The sequence below is a fragment of the Hypanus sabinus genome, chromosome 9 (assembly GCF_030144855.1).
Source record: "Hypanus sabinus isolate sHypSab1 chromosome 9, sHypSab1.hap1, whole genome shotgun sequence".
In the NCBI taxonomy this organism is placed as follows: Eukaryota; Metazoa; Chordata; class Chondrichthyes; order Myliobatiformes; family Dasyatidae; genus Hypanus; species Hypanus sabinus.
Genome location: NC_082714.1, coordinates 127,999,428 through 128,019,985, shown reverse-complemented (window position 1 = coordinate 128,019,985; position 20,558 = coordinate 127,999,428). Strand labels below are relative to the sequence as shown.

Sequence of the window (20,558 nt, the reverse complement as noted above, 5' to 3'; positions counted from 1 at the left end):
TGTGGAAAGGTTTAGATGAAGTGTTGTGGGAGTGGGTCACTTATATCAGAAATGTATGCGCTAACCAGCCTACTCTTATTCATTAAGATATTTGATTGTACAAAAAAAACCTGGAATTGCAAATCATCCTCTTAACAAAAACAGCTGTCGTTTCTTGTACACATTTGATGTTATAAACTGACCAAAAAAACATTTTATTTTACAGAGATAATACCTACATCTCAGAGTAGCTCTTAAACAGACAGCTTTCTTGGAACTTTTATAAAGCTGTTTGTCAGTTTTGGCAATTTTCTGACTGAGCAAATATGGATTTTCATCATAATTTATGTGCTGGAGAGAAAAAAATTCAAAAACTTTACTTGGAGCTAGTATCTCACTAATTCATATGAAGACAAGTAACTCATACCTCAGTCTGCTCATGGAGCAATTAAATATGAATTGGACTACTGTGGCTGATGCCTAACAGCTATTTAATCTTGTAAACTAACACAATTTTCTCCCATTAAGCTTAAATGGAAAATTCTTACAACAAATGTTTACCAAATGGAGTAAGATCATTTTGTTGTGATACAATATTCTGAATTTTCCAAATCTCCCCTAGAATTTCACTTCACAAGTATTTAAATGGGGATGTTTTACAGATGGGGTAAAATGACTTTAAAGGCTTGCTAGAACATTTCATTTTGATGCTCACTTTCGATTCACCATTTCTCTCTAAATTTTTGTTTACCTTCAGTTTCCTTTTCCCATCAACACTCCTGTGAATAGCATTGAGAATAATGGTGAACAAAATTTTAACCGAAAGAAAATCTGCGCTTATTTGAATCTGACCTTCACTGCAAGCATGACAAAATAATTCAACATTTTTTTATTTGGTGACTCTTAGTTGTAAAAAAAAAGGTGATTTCTTAATGTATAAGCTTTCAATTAACTCAAATTCTCTCAAATATTATTAGTATTAAATGATCTTTGTGTTGTTTTTGGACACAAAACTGTTTTTTATATTGGGGGAAAATAATAGGAAACTAATCTGTGTGTAATTTTAAAACCATTACTCAGACATAGTGCGTGTCAATACCTAGCATTGAAGTCCCTATTGTATCATTATGAAGGATAGTAACACTTCTAGCAGGAAGCATGCTGTATTTTCATGGTCTACCAATAAAGCAATTCTCTTTTCTGTTAGTACAATATATGCTTACATGACTCAAATGTTTCTTTCCATTATGAATTGACAATGAAGTGTACTCAAATAATGACAGACTTCTCAGAACAGACAAAGAAGTATTAAAGGTAAAATGGCAGATTACTTTCGATTAGAAAAGGAACCATGAGTACCAGCTGTTACATCCAATTTTCACATATGATTGCAGAAGAAGAAATAATTAAATTCAAAAGCTGCATTGATTGGTTTGCAGACTGTTTTGTCAGGAACATGAATCGCTTTGCTGACGATCTTTGCCCTATTAAAGTGTACATGCTCGCTATAGAATTTTAATACCTTTATGCTTTATTCATAGAACAGAGAATTTGAAAATCACAGCATACTGATTCACATTTAGCTTGAATATTGTGCTACCTTGTCATTACCGGTTCCCCTTATAAAGCAAGAAATTCTCATCAAAAAAATATATGATGGTTTCTACTGAAGACTGAGATACTGCATTTTTATAAATGTACTATCCATTTTATTTTATTTTAATGCCTATATAATTGCACAATTAATACTTCCAGTAGGCAACCCATGATTATTAGTTTCCTCAGTCCTCCGAGTATATGGTATAACGCATCCTGCAACCATCAAGTTTATATTTTAAGAAAAAATATCAATCAAATTTTAAACCTACAAGTTGAAGCTTTTTTGACCAAAATATTGCAAAGTAAACTTAAAATAAAGTTCCTGTGCTTTGACAACTACTCTATGTCAGTTTAATAGTCAGTTTGGAATTGTATTGGATGACTAACTCAAGAGTTAAAATGGATGCTTTTACTCCATCATATGTTGTGAAAATGGATGAGATGTTTTAATGGCAAAAATTATTAATGGCAACATTTTCAACTCTTCTCTCTATCTCTGCCACTAACATTTTTCTTCATTTCCAATTTTTATTGGTTCTGTTGTAAGATTTCACCCTAAAGTTTTAGTTTTATTCTTTTTATTCCACAGATTATGTTTGATCTGCTGAGTATTTCCAGCATTGTCTGTGACTATTTTAGGTAACAGTTCAAACCTTTACAATATTTTTGCAACAATATTTGTCACATCTCTTTAAAACATTTCTTCTCCTTGTTCACAGACCTCTCCAAGGCAGCATAATAAAACAAGCACTGACAGGTGGTTTGGAAGCATAAGGTAAAAGAACAGATTTGTGGGTGTTCGGTGTCATTCCAGTGTCCCAGTCAGCGGCAGGAGCAGCACAGAGAGGACGTTTCTTGCAGGTCGCTATATAAGAAATAAGGTGAATGATCTTATTGCACTTTTACAAATTGTTGGGTATGATGTTGTGGTCATCACTGAATCGTGGCTGAATCATGGTTGTAGTTGGGAGCCGAATGTCCAAGGAGTCAATGGAAGTAAGGCAAACAAGTAGTGAGGTCATGGAACCTATACAGATTGAAGAGGAGGAGGTGCTTGCTATCTTGAGGCCAATCAGAGTAGACAAATCTCCAGGACCTGACATGGTATTCCCTTGGATCTTGAAGGAGACTAGTGTTGAAATTGCAGGGGCCCTGGCAGATATATTTAAAATGTCGGTATCTACGGGTGAGGAGCAGGAAGATTGGAGGATAGCTCATGTTGTTCTGTTGTTTAAAAAAGGCTCTAAAAGTAATCCAGGAAATTATAGGCTGGTAAGTTTGACGTCGGTAGTAGGTAAATTATTGAAGGAGTACTAATAGATAAGATCTACAAGTATTTAGAGATCTACAAGTATTTAGATAGACAGGGACTTATTAGGGAGAGTCAACATGGCTTTGTGTGTGGTACGTCATGTTTAACAAATCTATTAGAGTTTTTCAAGGAGGTTACAAGGAAAGTGGATGAAGGGAAGGCAGTGGATGTTGTCTGCATAGATTTCAGTAAGGCCTTTGACAAAGTCCCGCATGGGAGGTTAGTTAGGAAGGTTCAGTCGCTAGGTATACATGGTGAGGGAGTAAATTGGATTAGACATTGGCTCAATGGGAGAAGTCAGAGAGTGGTAGTGGAAGGATTGCTTCTCTGAGTGGATACCTGTGACTAGTAGTGTGCCATAGGGATCAGTGCTGGTTCTGTTGTTATTTGTCATCTATATCAATGATCTGGATGATAATGTGGCAAATTGGATCAGCAAATTTGCTGATGATACAAAGATTAGAGGTGTAGTGGACAGTGAGGAAGGTTTTCAAAGCTTGCAGAGGGATCTGGACCAGCTGGAAAAATGGCAGATGGAGTTTAATACAGACAGGTGTGAGGTATTGCACTTTGGAAGGAAAAACCAAGGTAGAACATACAAGGTAAATCATAGGGAACTGAGGAGTGCAGTAGAACAGAGGGATCTGGGAATACAGATACAAAATTCCCTGAAAGTGGCATCACAGGTAGATAGGGTAGCAAAGGGAGCTTGTGGTACATTGACCTTTATAAATCAAAGTATTGAGTATAAGAGTTGGAATGTTATAGTGAGGTTGTATAAGGCATTGGTGAGGCCGAATTTGGAGTATTGTGTGTAGCTTTGATCATCGAATTACAAGAAGGATATTAATAAGTTTGAAAGAGTGCAGAGAAGGTTTATAAGGATGTTGCTGGGACTTGAGAAACTAAGTTACAGAGAAAGGTTGAATAGGTTAGGACTTTATTCCCTGGAGCATAGAAGAATGAGGGGTGATTTGATAGAGGTATATAAAATTATTTTTGGGTATAGATAGAGTGAATGCAAGTAGGCTTTTCCCACTGAAGTTAGGAGAGCAAAAAATCTAGAGGACATGGGTTAAGGGTGAAGGGGGAGAAGTTTAAAGGGAACATTAGGGGGGGCTTCTTCACACAGAGAGTGGTGGGAGTGTGCAATGAGCTGCCAGATGAAGTGGTGAATGCAGGCTCACTTTTGACATTTAAGAAAAACTTGGACTGGTACCTGGATGAGAGGTGTATGGAGGGATATGGTCCATGTGCAGGTCAGTGAGACTAGACAGAAAAATGGTTCGGCACAGCCAAGAAGTGCCAAAAGGCCTGTTTTCTGTGCTGAAATGTTCTATGGTTCTATGGTTACACCTTGTATCAGAAGGTAGTCAGAAGGGGTACGTGGCTCTTCTGGTAAAGAATGGCATCAAATCATTAGAAAGATGTGACATAGGATTGCAAGATGTTGAATACTTGTGGGTAGAGTTAAGAAACTGCAAGGGTAAAAGGACTCTGATGGCAGTTATATAGAGGACTCCCAACAGTAGCTAGGATGTGGATTACAGATTAAAATGGGAAGTAGAAAAGGCAAGTCAAATAGATGATGTTTTGTAGTCATGGGAGATTTTAACACCCAGGTTGATTGGGAAAATCAGGTTGGTCATGGATCTCAAGAGAGTGAGTATTTTGAATGCTTACAAGATGGCTTTTTAGAGAAGCTTATCATTGAGCCTACTAGGGAATCAGATATACTGGATTGTGTGTTATATAATGAACCACAGACAATTAGGGAGTTTAAGGTAAAGGAACCCCATAGGACCCAGTGAGCATAATATGATTGAGTTCAACTTGAAATTTGATAGGGAGAAAGTTTGACATAGCAATATTTCAGTGGATTAAAGGAAATTACAGTGGTATTGGAGAAGAGTTGGCCAAAGTAAATTGGAAGGAGATGCTGGCAGGGATTACAGCAGAACAGCAATGGCTTGAGTTTCTGGGGAAAAAAAATGAGGAACGTGCAGAACAGACATACTTCAAAAACAAAGAAATACTCAAATGGCAAAATAGTACAACTGTGGCTGACAAAGGGGAAATCGAAGCTAATGTAAAAGCAAAAGAGAGCACATGTGACAAAGCAAACATCACTGGGAAGATAGACAATTGGGAAGTTTTTATAAACCTATAGAAAACAACTATAAGAATCATTAGGAGGGAAAAGATGAAATGTGAAAGCAAGCTAGCCAACAATATCAAAATGGGAAGTAAAAGCCTTTTGAAGTATGTAAAAAATAAAAGAGATATGAGTGTGGGTACAGGACTGCTAGAAAATGAAGCCGGGAAAATGATAACAGGAGACAAGGAGATGGCAGGTGAACTAAATGAGTACTTTGCATCAGTCTTCACTGTGTAAAACACTAGCAGTTTTGAAGGGTGTTAGGGAAGAGAAGTGAGTACAGTTACTATTAGAAGGGAGAAGGTGTTCAAAGAGCTGAAAGATCTAAAGGTGTATAATTCACCCAGACCAGATGTACTGCACACTAGGGTTCTGAAGGAGGTAGTATTAAAGATTGTGGAGACATTAGTAATGATCTTCCAAGTATCATCGGACTCTGACATGCTTCAGGAGGGCTGGAAATGAGGTGGGGGGCAGCAGAAAGGAAATTATAGACCAGCTAGCCTGAGCTCAGTGATTGGAAAATTTTGGAGTCAGTTGTTAAGATGTGTTTATGGAGTACTTGGTGACACAGGACAAGATTGGACAAAGTCAGCATGGTTTCCTTAAGAGAAAATTTTACTTGAAGAACCTGTGAGAATTCTTTGGCTTGGATCCTACTATTGACTGTGTTTGGCCAGGTAATTAGGTGCGCTTTACTAGTCTTCTGGACCAAAGGTCCATTGCATAGGTGGAATGGGGCTCAAATATTGTTCATAATTGGCTGTTAACGATCAATTTCACAGAATAGATATCAGCCTTCAACGTGACTGAAAATTGGTGTTAAAAAGATTACATTAACTTAGTTTCAGTGCAGTTTCACTTGTTTCTCTTCTCCCCCCAAATCCAGTTGAAGTGTTCCCATGGTGAGCTGATCACAACCTGTCACATGGTAACAATGGCTACAATAGAAAAATGTTCCTCAGTGAAAAATAAATGTTAACTTGAGTTTCAAGAGAAAGGATGGGCAGAATTAGGTTAGGCAAAATGAATGACTACATGTGAGTCATAAGTCAAAAGTATAACATTCAAGGTGCCTATTTTTGCATATATCTCAAGTGTAGATAATATAAAACATGCTGAATATGGATAGCTTGCCAAACAGGAACCATGGCTGAAAAGGGAAGAAAAAGGTTCTGTAAAAGCAAAGAGAGAGTAAACGCTCGGCTCGGACTAGAAGGGCTGAGATGGCCTGTTTCTGTGCTGTAGTTGTTATATGGTTATATAGTTAAAAGAGAGGGCATATAACAAAGCAAAAATTAGTGATAAGACAGAGGACTGGGAAGCTTTAAAAAACATATAGAGAGCAGCTAAATGAATCATTAGGAAGGAAAAGATGAAAAATGAAAGCATGCTAGCATAGTGGATATTAAAAGCTCTTTCAAATATGTAAAAAATAAAAGAGAATTGAGAGTGGATATCAGACTGCTAGAAAATGAGGCCGGAGAAATAATAACAGGGGACAAGGAGATAGCAGATGAATTAAATGAGTATTTTGCATCAGTCTTCACTGCGGAAGATACCAGCAGTGTGCCATATGTTGAAGGGTGAAGGGAAGAGAAGTGAGTGCAGTTACTGTTATAAGGAAGAAGGTGCCCAAAAAGCTGAAAGACCTAAGGGTACATAAGTCACCAGACCTGATAAACTGCACCCTAGGGTTCTGAAAGAGGTAGCAGTAAAGATTGTGGAGGCACTAGTAATGATCTTTCAAAAATCATTGGGCTTTGGCATGGTGCCAGAGGACTGGAAAATTGCAAGTGTCGCCCCACTTTTTACGAAAGGAGGAAGACAGCAGAAATGAAATTGTTAAGGATGAGGTTATGGTGTACTTGGCGACACAGGATTAGATAGGACAAAGTCAGCATGGTTTCCTTAGGGGAAAATCTTGCCTGACGAACCTGTTGGAATTCTTTGAGGAGATGACATGTAGGATAGATAAAGGGGATGCAGTGGATGTTGTATAGGTTGGAGATTGATAGGTTCTTGACTGGCCAGGCATCAAAGGTTATGAGGTGAAGGGGAGGGAGCGGGGCTGAGGAGGGGAAAAAAGGATCAGCCATGATTGAATGGCAGAACAGACTCAATGGGCTAATTCTGCCCCTATGTCTTATAGTCAAATATAGAAATGTGTTCTTTCCTGAAGTTGTTACTGATAATGAGCATAAGACTGATCATTTAGTCTGGGAGACCTGCAGCAATGTGGGAGGCCCACCAATGGAGTTTAAACAGAATAAATGAATTCCTTACCTCTAAGTTTTAGTAAATTTGCTTTCGGTCGGCCTGTAAAAAATGATAAATCAGTTTTCTTATAAAGTTTGTGATGGCAAATTGAGACATATGACATAAAGAGTGTGGTCAGTGTAGAAGCCAAAGTCATATTCAAGATGTATATGCAAAGTCTATGACAGGGGAACAGAACAGCAGAATTGGGCCCAGTGAGAATGTTCCTTTGATGCCTATTATAAGAGAGCTGCTTTAAAATTGTTGAGAGAATATCTGTACCAACATATTGCCTGCTATTTCCAAGTTAATGTATTCCAATGAAAGATAAGACCAAACAGGTCCACTAATTTCCTGCCCTCAGTACGTATTGTCTATGTTTGAAGTAAACTAAGCAGATTGCCTGGAAACTTTATACTTCTGTCCATATTTTGGCATCAGCTTGTTTTTTTGTCCATGTTGTACACTCCTACCAAGATTAGAAGAGAATTCAATCAGTCATGTATTTTGAAAGTTTGCAAATTCTGTGAACAAAAGAAAAGCTGTGCGAATTGTTATTCATCGAAGGGTCAGTTGGGCTAGAGATAGAAAATCTGTAGGCACAATCTTCTCAGGCATATATGTGACAGTGCAATGAACTTCTTATATCAGATTGCCACAAGGCTTCTGTATGATATCAGTCTACCTTTAGATCCTTGACACATCTGCCTTATCTCCACTGTGTTATTGGCCATTTTCTACTTCTTGTCCCCTTAACTTGACAAACTTATCTCTGCTTTATCAATAAATCTCCATCATCTCAATGTCAACCAACTACCTACCTCATTGTGATGCTGGCACTACTCCATCCCCACAGAGTCTGATTTCTTGCTTCCTTAGTTTTGTGAAGCCACACCACCTTAATTTCAGGGAATTTCTTTTGCCTATGCTCTCATCCAAACCAAAACAAACAACAGGATCTTTGAGCATGTCACAATATAAAAGTGAAATCCCAGTGGAAAACATCTTCTTGATTCAGACCATTCCATCAGGGAATTTTAGATATGGAACTGTGGCAAATTCAGAGGTAATAGGGGATGAGGATACTGTATCTTTAAAAAAGGCTTAGTTCAAAGAAATCAAATGTTCTATTGTCAGTAATGTGGAAGAAAGTCCATGGCAAAATGCAATGTAATATTTAAAACTTTGGCATTAGAAAGTTTTGCAGGTTGTAAGCCATATCAATTGGACTGGAGACTCTGAAGTTTAAATCATTAAGCAACGTGTCTAATTTCAGCGCTGATAAGTTGAGTAATATCATTTAAGACAAGAAAATCTCTAGCCTCAGGACATTGAGCAATGTGAATAAGTAATGTCAGATGCTTTTACGTGCCAGGGAGGCTCTGACATTAAAGAGAAGGGATCAATAACAAATAAGGAGATCACTTGTGACAGTTGCTGTAGCTGTATGCAACTTGGGCTATCCATTTAAATGCAAAAATGTCGGAATGTTCGGGAATCTAATGTTCTTCGGGGTATTCCCAATGAACAATTTCTGGATTGGCAATGGGTCTTGTGTTTATTGTCCCAGCAGGTGGATTAAGGAAAGAGGAATGGGAGTCAATGGCTGTTACTTGTGTTGAAAACACCACACACCAAAAAAAAGGACAAATAGTTCCAAAACAAATGACAAAATCTTTTGAGTATCCATGCTGTTTTACCTTGTTTTGCAGAACATTGTTTGCTAATTACACTTTAATATTCAGGTCTGTTGCTTGACAACTTGTTCATTCTTCCAGCTTCCAGCCATGTACCTGATGATAATATAACATGTACTCACTTTCTAGGACATAGTGCATCAGTGCCTAATATAGAAAAACCAGTACAATATAGTATACTTACTGTATGTCTCACAATAAAGCTCCCAATCCAACCATACAATATTATTTACAAACATATAATACAAAGTTTTAAAATATTATTATTTTTACTCATACTTCCTTTCTTTCTTTGATCAACCTTTTATAATCATTGCTTTATAATATTGATTACATGTTGCAGTGTACAGGTAGGAGCAAGAGAAGACAGGGTTAGTATCACGGCATTATCAATACTGTGGCTAAATATGCTGACTGTCCCTCCTCTGTGGTTCTGATATTGATGCAGCAAAATAACCAGGAAGAATGCAATGATAATTAAGTGTAGTGCATTCAAAGTGCTGTTAGCACGGTACTGTAGTGGTTACAGTCCAGGCAACCCAGGCAATTCCCATTGCTGCCTGTAAGGAGTTTGTATGTTCTCCTCATGACTGCATGGGTTTCCTCTGGGCACTCCAGTTTCCTTCTACAGTCCATGACGTACCATTTGGGTGGTCAATTGGTCATTGTAGATTGTCTCGTGATTAGGCCAGGATTAAATCAGGGAATTGCTGGACAGCATGGCTGGAATGGCCTTCTCCATGCTGAATCTCAATATATCAATCAATCTATAAGTAAGCATTAATAAGTAAATAAATAAACAAACAAACTCAGCAGTTTAGGCAGCTTCTATGGAAGGGAATAAACAGTCGGTGTTTCAGGCCAAGACTGGGCAATATGAAAAGGAACTCCCGTCCCCATTCAAGTTCAATTCCAATATTTTATATACTTCTACGTTCTGAAGATAACTGAAAAAGATTCATGACAGCATTACTTTTGAGGGATTAGTTTCAAGGAAGCTTCTCCTTAATTCTGGTCATTGAATTTATACACATGCTTATATTTTATCCGTGCAGCCTTTTGAAATTGGAGCCATTTATCACAGACTAACAGCAAATATCTTTAACCAAGTAATAATGACTATACTATCTTGACATTGTTAAACAGGCTGAATTTCCTCTCTGTTATCAACAGAGGGAAGCTAGTAAGATAAATCTTAAGATGACAACAGCTTTGCTCCGGATGTTTCAAAATTGGAAACTGCTTGGAATGTAAAGCTGTCAGAACACCACAAATAATTGTCTCATTTGGCAGTGGCTTTATCTGATCATAAATGCAGCTGTTTGCTCTGGCAGTTGACTGTTCCATTACTTTTATATTTATTAGATTAGTAATTTCTGTTCTGTGAAATACTTTCTTTGTCAATAGAAACAGTGCTGTGCAGATTTGAACTCTCCAGGTTTCCCCTTGGTATCTTTACTCCAAGTTTTATAATGCACTAACCAGAGAAAATCTGCAGGTGCTGGAAATCAAAGTAATACACACAAAATGCTGCAGGAACTCAGCAGGCCGGGCAGAGTAAACAGTTGATGTTTTAGGCTGAAGCCCTTCATCAGGACTGGAAAAAGGAGATGGGAAGTCAGAGTCAGAAGTTGGAGGGAGGGGAGGAAGAAGTAGAAGGTTGTAGGTGACAGGTGAAACCAGGCAAGGGGGAGGGGTGAAGTAAAGAGCTGGACAGTTGATTGTTGGATGAGATAAAGGGCTGGAGAAGGGGGAATCTGAGAGGAGAGACTGAAGGCCATTGAAGAAAGGGAAGGGGGAGAAGCTCCTGGAGGAAGTGATGGGCAGGTGAGCTGATACTCTGAGAGAAGAAAATGGGAATGGGGAATAGTGAAGGGGAGGAACAATTACCAGAAGTTCAAGAAATCAATACACTCTTGTCCCAGTTGTAGAGTGTTCTTCCTCTTGTCTGCTTGCATGAGGAATGGAGAACAGAACTGTATTTGTTGACATGTCTTTCACATGTTAATTGTTTCTCGCATTTTGGACCCGGCACTTGCAGGCACCTAATGTTCCATGTCTTATTCACACATTGTTGGTGAACATATAATTTTCCTCCGCTTCTTTGTCCAGTTTCAGGAGGGGCTGAGGCAGGCTGTACCATAAAGTGATGTTGGGAAAAATAGAGCTAAATCCCTGACGGCATTTCTTATTAAATATTCTGGCATATTTGGTGACTGCTGGGAGTACTCACTCAGACAAGGGCAATACTAAATGAAACTGTGGCCTCATACTGATGTGGTTCTCATCAATAATGTTGAAGTGAACTTTGCAGACAACTGACACTGCTACATAACAGGAAATGTAAACCAAAATGACTGTAACCGACAACAAGATGGAAGAGATACAAAACACAGTGCTGCAGATCAGTCCATTTTTGGATGGATGATCTTTATGGATAAGTCTATAATTGTCCGATCATTTCCTGTAATATACATGACCAACAGTGTATCAATAAAAGTTTTTGCTTATATAATCAGTGCAAAAAATTCATAGAAGAGTTTGAATGTGTTGAGTCAATGCACACAAAATGCTGAAGGAATTCAGCAGGACGGGCAGTATCTATGGAAAAAAGTAAAATCGACACTTTGAGCTAAGACATGTGTTGCTTGGATTTCCAGCATCTGCACATTTTCTCTTGTTTGGATATGTTGAATGTGGCCTTCTTGGAATTTCTCTGCCATTTTCAGAATGATCCAATCTGTTTTTGACAATCAAGGGGCCCCAGTTACTTTCTCTGGGCAAAGTCTTTTTTCAAATAATGACATATTGTGTAGTGTTAATGTTCATAAGGATGTACATATGCTGGTACACACATAATTAAGAGCTGACATGCAGGTGCAACATTCAAGTTGAAAGGCAATATGTAAGTATTATTATGAGAAGGTTTGAATACTGAAATAAGTCTTAATGTAATCTTGTTGTGTTTTGTGAGATCACACCCCAGGAACTGTGTACAGTTTTGGTCTCCTTACCTAAGGGAAGATGTACTTCCATTAGTGGGAGTGTAGCTAAAGTGGTTGAGGATAATGGGATTGCCATATCAGGTGAGAATGAATAGTCTATGCCTGTATTCTTCAGAGCTAAGAAGAGTGAGGAGAGATCTTACTAAATTTCACAGGTCTCGACAGGCTGAATGCAGAGAAGGTGTTACACCTAGCAATGAATTCTAGAACCAGAGCTTGCAGTCCCAATCAGTAGTGGTGCTCTTTGCATTCGGAAACATTTATAATATAAAATCTACGTGGTGCTGATTCCAGTCCTGGCCTGTGGTCAAAACTGTATCAGCTGCACAACAATATTCAATTTACTGATCCATCACGTTGCATGACCATGCTGCATGAGGTAGAAGTTAGGGCAATGCTCACAGGCAGAAACAGCTGCTTGTTTTTCTTTCATTTGAAGGCTGGAACCACATTTGAAAGAATGGAGCTGTATTGATATAAAGTTGAGGATGCACATAAAAAATATATCAAACCAAGTCACAGAATTGTGCAGAATTCCCCTGGACTCAGTGGTGGATAAGAGCACAGCTGGAAGTCTGGAACACACTGTCACTGCTGGCTGCCTAGCCAAATGTTACCATTGATGAGATCCCCAAGTGTTCTGAGAATTAAAATCTATAAGACACTTGCTGTGGTTTCATATAAAGCACTTGTTTGCTCAGTGGTAGCCTGAGTACTGTGCTGATGATTCATCTTTCATGCACAAATTCATTGTTCACCTCTGCTGAAAATCCAGTATTTATATTGCCTGCATAAGTCATATACAAACTTACAGTGTTTGTGAAGAAGAAAGGATGGAATTCAAATGTTCCATGAAATCCAATAAGAAAAATAATAGAAAAGAAAATGAGTGAATATGTATTGGTACAGATTCGACTTGAAGAGAATAAATAGAGTGTGATATTTTCAGAATGTTTTTGATTTTATTATGCTCGTGAGTTTACTGAGATGTGTAGTGGGGTGGAGATATGTCTCTACCAAAAGAGGTGTAAGGTGCTAGCCTACATGTTACCCTTGGGCAATGTGTATCACCTGCTTAGCCACTCCCCCCAATCAGGGTCACATAAAGCCATGGGTGCAGGCAGTGTTGGTCATATGAGCAGCTAGTGAGAATCACAATTCCTGGTTATGCGACCACTGATGCCAGGCAGATAATCTCTGAAGAGTATTGATAATGGCTGGGGTCACCAGTCTTTTAAAGACACTGCCCAGAAGAAGGCAATGGCAATCTGCTTCTGTAGAAAATTTTGCCAAGAACAAACATAGTCACGGGTAAGACCATAGTCACCCACATCATATGACACGACACGTAATGATAATGGTGATGGTTACTATGAGAGAATCATTAATTAATTTATGGCTTTATTTAGGTTTATTTGTTGCACCAACATCTTTAGCTCATTGTACCTTTATAGTATATCATAATTAAGTTAATGTAATTGTCTGGGTTGATCAGACCCAAGCTATTTGTGTGTCCAGGAGATGTGGTAATAAGTGTACAAGCACAGCAACATAGCTTAAGCCTAGTTTATTATCATAGGATAGAAAGCACAAATAAACCACAGAAGATACTACATAGCAAGTCGCAAAGATTTCCAGAAAAATCTTAGAGCTTATGATTCTTATCACCACTTGATTCCTTGGACTTACAAAAGGACATTAATTTCTACACACAATGACAATAAACTCAAATGCCAACACTAAGAAAAATTCCATCAACCTAGCTCTCAGTGACCAACAGACACTTAGTCTTTAACAGACATCCTCATGTTAATGATTCCTGAGACTAACAAAGAATCCAGCTGCTATCAGCAAACACTCTACTGGCATTAACAAACTTACAGTGTTTACTCTGTACAATCACTTCACAAGCATTACAGAACCCATATGCAAGAGTTCAGAGTTACATTGTCATTTCACCCTCCCAACATTCATCCAATGTTTAATACAACACAGTTAAAGAATATACTTATAATTATTTTAGTATTTTAAATTTTTTTCTTGCTTTTTGATCTCTGCTTCATCTTTCCCTTTCCTATCTTTGGAATTGCCTCGGGTGCAATAATTGCTCAGCAATTTGTACTCCTACAAATATAGACTCTTGATCATCTCTGAGTGTACTTCCTCCACAGTTGGCAGGTATACTTTTTACTGTGCTAAATCACTGGACCACCCTTTGTAAATTTTTTGCCCCTCCATCTGATCTTACATAGAACATAGAAATTTACAGCACATTACAGACCGATCGGCCCACAATGTTGTGCCGACCATGTAACCTACTCTAGAGACTGCCTAGAATTTCCCTAGCGCATAGCCCTCTATTTTTCTGAGCTCCATGTACCTATCTAAGAGGCTCTTAAAAGACCATATTGTATCCTCTTCTGGCAGTGTATTCCATGCACTCACCACCCTCTGTGTGAAAAACTTACCCCTGATATCCCCTTGGTACCTATTTCCAAGCAGCTTAATACTTTGCTCCCTCGTTTTATCCATTTCAGCCCTGGGAAAAAGCCTCTGCCTACCCACATGATCAATGCCCCTCATCATCTTATACACCTCGATCAGGTCACCTCTCATCCTCCTTCACTCCAAGGAGTTCACTCAACCTATTTTCATAATGTACGCCCTCCAATCCAGGCAACACTTTCAAAGCACGGTTTAAAACCATTACCTTTAGGCCATTTGTCTGGAATGTGGTTCACTATCAATTAGCGTTTGATAATACAGCTGGACAAAGCATGGGAAACTATTAGTATATTCCAGCTTCTATATAAATGGAAATTATTGTTGTATGTCTGATTTAATTAATCATGAGCAGTTTAATTTAATTCACCATGGCATGTTTATTTTAATACAGAGTGGAATGTTTAGTTTAATCTAGAATGGCATGTATAAATTAATTCATAGTGGCATGTTTATTTTCATTCAGTTGAACCATTCTTTTATCTAGATGCATTAAACATTCCACTCAAGGGAACTCCCCTCAGAAACTGGAGGAGAGGGTGGAGCTGAAATTGCAAAATAAAAACATTCTAACACAATAGCTCTGAATGCATTTTGGAATTAGAATTTATCAAGACAGGAAGATTATGTGCTTGATTAAAATCTTGAGATATTTACTAACCATGAAGTCTACTTGTTAGTGCATTTACTTTCTCTGATGTTTAAGGTACTTGATAACAGATGGAACCAATGAACAAGCCGACCAAAATTACTCGTGCAAACTAGAAAAAAAACTTCAAGGATGCTATCATCAAAAATTAATTGAACATTGACGATGTTCTGCAGAATTAAAAATAAGCAGTAAAATAACTATATTTTAATGATGAAAAAGCTGCTCTCAACTATTACAGTATGATTGCAAATTTTACCTGAAGCATCAAGAGTATTTTACTCTCACAGGTGCTGCTTGATACACTAAGTATCAAGTAACCAGTGGTTTGTTTGTGCTATTATAATTCCACTTAGTTTGGTTGATATTAGGTAAAATATAGAAACTAATTCAATCCTGTATGATGAAATCTAATGAGAAAAAAACAGTACTAATTTAGGATAGAAAGCTCTGTTCCACTTCTTGACTGACTTGAAAATGGTTCATTTCTCAATCTTTCTCTCCCCAATAGTGCACCAATGGCAGCGTCCTCTCCCACACCAACAATCCCAGCATCAAGGCTCCAGTTACACTCTCTCAGCTACATTGACTGCATACTCAAGCTAGACTGCTGAGACATACTAGACTCTATTCTAAGCTCTATCACAGAATGAGATGGCCAGACGGACAGAGGAAGAGATCAAGAATGATTTCAGCTATGAAGAAGTACATACTCAGAGGTGTATACAGATAGAAAGAACCCCACTGGCTTCTGGGAGTCTCTGGCCAACAACTGTTCAAAGTGGAAATGAATCTGTGGTGAACTATGTGCCTGTCTGGACACGCCCCCTGCTGACTGCTCCTGTGGCTCCTCCCACAGACCCCTGTATAAAGGCGATCGAGGCCTGAGCCCGGCCTCTCAGTCTCCAGGATGTAGTATGGTGGTCACTCACTGCTTGTTCCTTCTTCCAGTCAATAAAAGCTGATATCTCGCCTTTACGTCTCAAAGTGAGTTATTGATGCGGGGCACAGAATATCAGAACTTTGCGCTACTGGTCATGCCTCAACTGTGCGCACCTGTGCTATTGGGGCTGGACTTCCAGAGCCACCTCGAAAGTGTGACTATGGCATATGACGGGCCCATCCCACCACTCACTGTCAGGAATCCTCAGTTTGGTGGGACTTCACCATATACCCCGCTACTGACCACACACACACACTGACCCACACATCCCACCCAGCACCATGCCGACAGCTGCGCTACCGACACCACTTGCAGCCTCCCCACCCTCAAGATCCCTCCCCCATCGCTGTTTGCCAACCTGACCCCCGACTGTAAACCTGTGGCAACTAAAAGCAGGAGGTACGGCGCGGGGGACAGGGCCTTCATTCAGTCAGAGGTGCAGCAGCTGCTCAGGGAGGGGAACATTGAGCCAAGCACAAGTCCTTGAAGGGCCCAAGTGGTTGTTGTTCGGACTGGGCAGAAAGATAGGATGGTCATGGACTATAGTCAAACCATCAATAGATTCACACAGCTTGACGCGTACCCCCTACCCCGCGTCACGGATATGGTCAACCAGATAGCTCAGTACAAGGTGTACTCGACAATAGATCTGAAATCCGCTTATCACCAGCTCCCCATCCACCCAGAGGACCACCCCTACACTGCCCTCGAGGCGGGCGGCAGGCTCTATCACTTCCTGCGTGTCCCCTTCGGTGTCATGAATGGTGTCTCTGTCTTCCAGAGGGAAATGGACTGGATGGTGGACCAATACCGACTGAAGGCCACATTTCCCTATCTGGATAACATCACCATCTGTGGTCACGACTGGTCGGATCACAACGCCAACCTCCAACGATTTCTCCAAGTGGCCAAAGCTCTGAACCTTACTTATAACAGGGACAAGTGTGTGTTCGGAACCACCCGACTCGCCATCCTTGGGTATGTCATGGAAAACGGGGTCATTGGCCCTGATCCGGACTGTATGCTCCCCCTGTTAGAACTCCCTCTTCACACCACTCTCAAAGCCCTCAGACGGTGCCTGGGTTTTTTTCCTATCACGCCCAATGGGTTCCCCATTACGCAGACAAGGCCCACCCCCTGGTCAAGTCTACCACTTTTCCCCTCTCTGCTGAGGCCTGCGCGGCCTTCAGCTGCATTAAAGGGGACACTGCCAAAGCACCGATGCATGCGGTGGACGAGACCATTCCCTTCCAAGTGGAGTGTGACGCCTCCGATTTCGCTCTGGCTGCTACCCTCAATCAGGAAGGAAGGCCAGTAGCATTCTTTTCTCGTACCCTTCAAGGCTCTGAAATTTGGCACTCTGCGGTGGAGAAAGAAGCCCAGGCTATAGTGGAACTGGAGGCACAAAAGGTTCACCTTGCTGACTGACCAGCGCTCAGTTGCGTTCATGTTCAGCAACCAACAGCGGGGCAAAATCAAAAATGATAAGATTTTGCGGTGGAGAATAGAACTCTCCACCTACAATTATGATATCCTGTACCGGCCTGGCAGACTCAATGAGCCCCCGATGCCCTATCCCGGGGAGCGTGTGCTAGCACACAGCTCGACCAGCTATACGCGCTTCATGCACATCTTTGCCACCCGGGGGTCACCCAATTTTACCATTTCGTGAAAGCCCGGAACCTGCCGTACTCCCTGGAGGACATCAGGACGATGACCAGGGACTGCCAAATCTACACTGAGTGCAAACCTTACTTCTTCTGTCCTGAAACGGCGCAACTTGTCAAGGCCACCCGCACTTTTGAGTGACTGAGTGTTGACTTTAAGGGCCCCTTTCCTTCCACCGATCGCAATGTCTATTTTCTCAATATTATCGACGAGTACTCGCGGCTCCCCTTTGCCATTCCCTGCCCCGACACCACTACCACGTCCATCATAAAAGCTCTGCACCAGCTCTTCACTCTATTCGGACATCCCTGCTATATCCACAGTGATAGAGGGTCCTCCTTTATGAGTGATGAGCTACGCCAGTACCTGCTAGCTAGGGGCACTGCTACTAGTCGGACCATGAGTTATAATCCCCGGGGAAATGGACAGGTGGAGAGGGAGAATGCCACAGTGTGGAAGGCCACACTTTTAACCCTTAAGTCAAAAAGGGCTGCCAGTCTCTCGATGGCAAGAGGTCCTCCCTGAGGCACTCCACTCTATCCGCTCCCTGCTATGTACGTCCACCAATGCCACCCCTCACGAACTCCTATTCTCTTTTCCCAGGAAGTCTGTCACTGGGACCACCCTACCAGTTTGGCTGATGTCCCCAGGGCCAGTGCTGCTCCGGAAGCATGTGAGGAGTAATAAATACTCCCCGCTGGTCGAGAGGGTTCACCTTCTACATGCGAACCCCCAGTATGCCTACGTGGTTTTTACCTGATGGGCAGGAGGACATTGTCTCCGTCCAGGATCTGGCGCCCGCAGGAGCAGCAGACCACTACCCCGAACACTCCACGGTAACTATGAAACCTGTACCCTAGGTGACACCGCGCACACCAGGCCCTACACAGACTCCGCATGACACTCATATACCGGGCGTTTCGTACGCATATATACCAGGCGCCTCGCACATGCGTGAGGGATCACTGACGCCTAGTGGGCTGACACCTCCAGTTAGGCTGGAACCAGCACAACCTCCGTCTCCGGTGCAATCACTACCGGCTCCTGTGCAATCACCACCACCGGCACCTGTGCGATCACAGCCGGTGTTACATAGATCGCAGCGACAGATTCGACCACCTGATAGACTTAACCTGTAAGAAACTTCGCCACATGGGGACTCTTTTAAAACAAAGGGGGGGGGGGGGGTGAATGTGGTGAAGTACATATACCTGTCTGGACATGCCCCCTGCTGACTGCTCCTGTGGCTCCTCCCACAGACCCCGGTATAAAGGCGATCGAGGCCTGAGCCCGGCCTCTCAGTCTCCAGGATGTAGTATGGTGGTCACTCACTGCTTGTTCCTTCCTCCAGTCAATAAAAGCCGATATCTCGCCTTACGTCTCAGAGTGAGTTATTGATGGTGCATCAGAATCATTCAGGCTGATGTTAAGGAACTTGTGATGAATTATACAAGTCCATTATAAACAGTGGAATGAGTACACAAACTCACAAACTAGATAGCACCTTCTGCCCAATCTGATGAAGTATCTGCAGTTCCCACATTGGTCTCATTAGCTATCTTGCAGCCCACAGATCTGAGGCATCCTTGCCCCCATTAGACTGGCAAAGAGAGGGAAGATAATTTAGGGAATTTTCAGAGGGCTTTTGCCAATGGGTCATAGCAAAGTGTTTCAAGGAAAAATTAATCAAATTTAGGCTAAAAATGAAATCAAGAGGACAGTTTTGCTTAAAGTAAGGAAAGTTGTATGATAGATTAGTATTGAGGTAAAGGGCCTTTCGTGCTTCTGATCTAAAAATGCATTAAACTTAATTCTGAAGTGTCAAATCTGTTAACTAAAAAGAGATACATATGCTTAAAGAGAAATGACAAATTAAACAATACTGATAAATGTAAGACTAACACGGAACTGAATGGTAAAGCAAATTAAACAAATCTTCTGTAAGGAGGATTAGAAAGGGATTTGGTCAGGATAATAGGCTTGTCAATTTTGTTATTAATAAAACGATGTGAGAATATTAAAAATGTTAATGAAAAGCTTGAGTGGATACCTTGATGAGCAGCTGTGTTTTTCTTATTTTCAGATGACATAAAGAAAGGTTCCAAATTTGAACAGATAATTTAGATATTAAAAGCCAGATAAAGAACTCATTAAACCCCCAAAAAATATTCATTGTATATTTGGGCAATTAAGGATTTCTCCTTGTATATATGTAAAGGGGGTTTCTTTTTTTTTCTTTGTTACTGTTGGGAAAGGGTTTCCTTTTGTTAACTAGCAGGAATGCTAATTTACTGATAACGAGAATGGTATTCCTTTGTAAACCAAATGGAGATTAATGTTCTTTCTTCTGAGTCTGTAAGCTTTTGTTGACGGGCTTTTGGGCAGATCGGCGCGAGGGGGTCGAGAGAGAGGATGCAATGCTCTAAGCTGGGCGAGGATCGGACCCCAAAGGGGGGTCCGAGGCCGGGAGATTCTCCGAGGGGGGGGGTGAAGCTAGATGTGCTTGGTTGACCACTCGGAGGGTCCTGAGCTGTTTGGAGAGTCGAGGAGTTCGGAGGGTCCTGAGCTGCAAGTCGAGGAGTTCGGAGGGGATCGAATGGTGGCCAGAAGACTTCAGAAATTGAGCTCCAACGGCTGTGCACGAAGTGGTTTGGACTTTGATAAGTTTGGCGCCTTTTCTTTAATTTTCTCTTCATATATACTGTATCGTTATTAATCACTTAGTTATAGTAACCTTTATAATTTGTTCTCATTTAATTGCATATGGTGTACTGTCTGTTTTTGGGC

The 20,558-nt window shown here is 40.7% G+C and overlaps 1 protein-coding gene across 1 annotated transcript in view; it reads right to left on the bottom strand.

Annotated features, from left to right (window-relative positions):
* Positions 1-20,558, bottom strand: part of pdyn (prodynorphin) — a 279,199-nt gene that overhangs the window by 219,372 nt on the left and 39,269 nt on the right. The window contains exon 2 of the mRNA XM_059980532.1: positions 9,008-9,100. The gene's annotated coding sequence lies outside the window, so the exon portion shown is untranslated. The remainder of the gene's footprint in view (positions 1-9,007; positions 9,101-20,558) is intronic.